Below are 3,033 nucleotides of genomic sequence, written 5' to 3'. Positions count from 1 at the left end.
CTTCCTTCCTTCCTTCCTTCCTTCCTTCCTTCCTTCCTTCCTTCCTTCCTTCTTCCTTCCTTCCCAATCTGTTGCCCAAGCTGGAGTACAATGGCATGATCAGGGCTCACGGCAGCCTCAACCTCCTGGGCTCAGGTGATCCTTTGGCCTCAGCCTCCCAAGTAGCTGGGACTACAGGTGTGTGCCACCATGCCTAGCTAATTTTTGTATATTTTGTAAAGATGAGGTCTCATTATATTGCCCAGGCTGGTCTGGAACTTCTGGGTTCAAGCAATCCTCTCGCCTAGGCCTCCCAAAGTGCTAGGATTATAGACATGAGCTACCGCACCTGGCCAATAATTATTATTTATTATTTTTTTATTTGGGGGATTTTTTTTTTTGAGTCAGAGTTTCACTCTGTTACCCAGGCTGGAGTACAGTGGCACACTCATGGTCACTGCAACCTAGACCTGCTGAGATCAGGCAATCCTTCTTCCTCAGCCTTCCAAGTAACTGGAATTAAAGGTGAGTGCCACCATGCCTGTCTAATTTTTTTTTTTTGAGTCAGAGTCTCACTCTCTCACCCAGGCTGATGTGCAGTGGAGTGCTCACGACCACCACACCTTGACCTGCTGAACTCAGATGATCATTCCACCTCGGCCTTCCAAGTAGCTGCAACTACAGGCACATGCTACCACACCCAGCTAAGTTTTTATTTATTGTAGAGATGAGTTCTTGCCAAATTGTCGAGGCTGTTCTCAAACTCATGAGCTAAGGCATTCTTCTTGCCACGGCCTCCCACAGTGCTGGGATTATATGCGTGAGCCACTGTGCCTGGCATAATTTTTTGATTTTGAATTTGATTTTTTTTTTTTTTTTTTGAGTCAGAGTCTCACTCTGTTGCCCAGGCTGGAATGCAGTGGCATGCTCATGGCCACTGCAGCCTCAACCTGCTGGGCATGAATTTTTAAGTCATTTAAGTCAACCTGCTGGGCATGAATTTTTAAGTCATTTTATTAATATAGTTTCGGCCATACCAGAGATGAGTGAGACCTCATCTCTACAGACTGATTTTCTCACTTTGAAATGCTGGGTTTTTTGTTTTGTTTTGTTTTGCTTTTGAGTTGAAGTCTCTGTCACCCAGGCTGGAATGCAGTGGCAAACTCATAGCCACTGGAGACTCCACCTGCTGGGCTCAGGCGATCCTTCTGCCTCAGTCTTCCAAGTGGCTGGAACTATAGGCACACACCACCATGCCTGGCTAATTTTTTGATTTATTGTAGAGACAAGGTCTTGCCAAGTTGCCAAGGTTGGTCTCAAACCCCTGGACTCAAGCAGTCCTCTCACCTCCACCTCCCAAAGTACTGGACTGCAGGTGTGAGCCACTACACCCAGCTTTAAATATTCTTTTTTTTTTTTTGAGTTGGAGTCTCACTCTGTCACCCAGACTGGAGTGCAGTGGCTCTTGCCAAGTTGCCCAGGCAGGTCTCGAACCCGCAGGCTCAGGCAATCCACTCACCTCAGCCTCCCAAAGTGCTGGAATTACAGGCTGAGCCACCGAGCCCAGCTATATAGTCTTAATTATCTTTTTCATTTTTAACATTTTTCTCATTTTCTTTTTACTTTTTGTTTTTTGAGTTGAAGTCTTACTCTGTCGCCCAGGCTGGAGTGCAGTGGCACACTCACAGTCACAACAGCCTTGACCTGCTGGGTTCAGGCAACCCTTCCACCTCAGCCTTCCAAGTAGCTGAAACTAAAGGCTCATGCCACCATGCCTGGCTAATTTTTTTTTTTTTTTTTTTTTGAGTCAGAGTCTCACTCTGTCACCCAGACTGGAGTGCAGTGGCTGCTCCCGGCCACTGCAGCCTTGACCTGCTGGGCTCCGACAATCCTTCCGCCTCAGCCTTCCAAGTAGCTGGAACTACAGGCGCGCACTACCACACCCAGCTAATTTTTGATTTATTGTAGAGATGAGGTCTCGAACCCGCGGGCTCAGGCAATTCACTCACCTTGGCCTCCCAAAGTGCTGGGATTACTGGCTGAGCCACCGAGCCCGGCCTAATTTTTTTTTAATTATATAAATGAAGTCCTTCCACGTTGTCCAGGCTGGTCTCAAACCCACAGGTTGAGGAAATCCTCTCACCTCCGCTTCCCAAAGTGGTGGGATTATAGGTGTGAGCCACCATGTTCAGCCATTTTTTTCATTTTCAAGTAATGTCCTAGTCCCTTACATGTAAAACATGTTTGTAGATTATTGAAAATTATTTTTTTTAAGTTGGTCCTGTAGAGCATTCAGAAGTCTTGGTATGAAGAGTTGTCTTACTGGGTTTCAAAATTTGATATTTAGGCTGGGCGGGGTGGCTCTTGTCTATAAGCCCAGCACTTTGGGAGGCCAAGGTGGGAGGATTGCCTGAGCCCACGGGTTGAGACCAGCCCAGACAACTTGGTGAGACCTCATCTCTACAATAAATCAAAAAATTCGCTGGTCATGGTTGAAAGAACTAAGGCGCCAGTAACAACTCTACACCCGTTAGGGATCAAGAGATTTATTAAAGCAGTGGGTACAGGGAAAAAAGGAAAAGGGTCTGTAGCCGCGGGGTTGGGGAGGGAGAGAGAGAGAGAGAGAGCGAGAGAGGGCTGTATTTATGGGCTTGGCGGGGGCTGGCCAGTGCCGTGCTTGGGCCTGGCAGGGGCTGGCCAGTGCCATGCTTGGGTTTTATTGGAGGAGACTATGAGGTAGTATTCCTATAGGGAGAGGTTGTTTGAGCACAGGTTTAAGTTCCGTGTGTGTGGGAAAAGCAAGAGCTTAGGGCCTTTGTTGTCTTTGGGAGGCAGCACCATTTTGGGGATGCCCTTCTGACTGTTCTCTGCGCCTTTCAACGGAACCCAGCAGTTTGAGGCTGTGGTGGCCGGGAGTAGCCACTGCACTCCAGTCTGGGTGACAGAGTGAGACTCCAACTCAAAAAAAAAGAAAGGAAGGAAGGAAGGAGGGAGGGAGGGAGGGAGGGAAGAAGGAAGGAAGGAAGGAGTACATTGGAGGGAATGTCTACAAAT

The sequence above is a fragment of the Carlito syrichta genome, unplaced genomic scaffold (genome assembly GCF_000164805.1).
Source record: "Carlito syrichta isolate Samal-C Ts95f unplaced genomic scaffold, Tarsius_syrichta-2.0.1 Scaffold309885, whole genome shotgun sequence".
In the NCBI taxonomy this organism is placed as follows: Eukaryota; Metazoa; Chordata; class Mammalia; order Primates; family Tarsiidae; genus Carlito; species Carlito syrichta.
Note: the sequence above shows the minus strand (reverse complement) of the source record.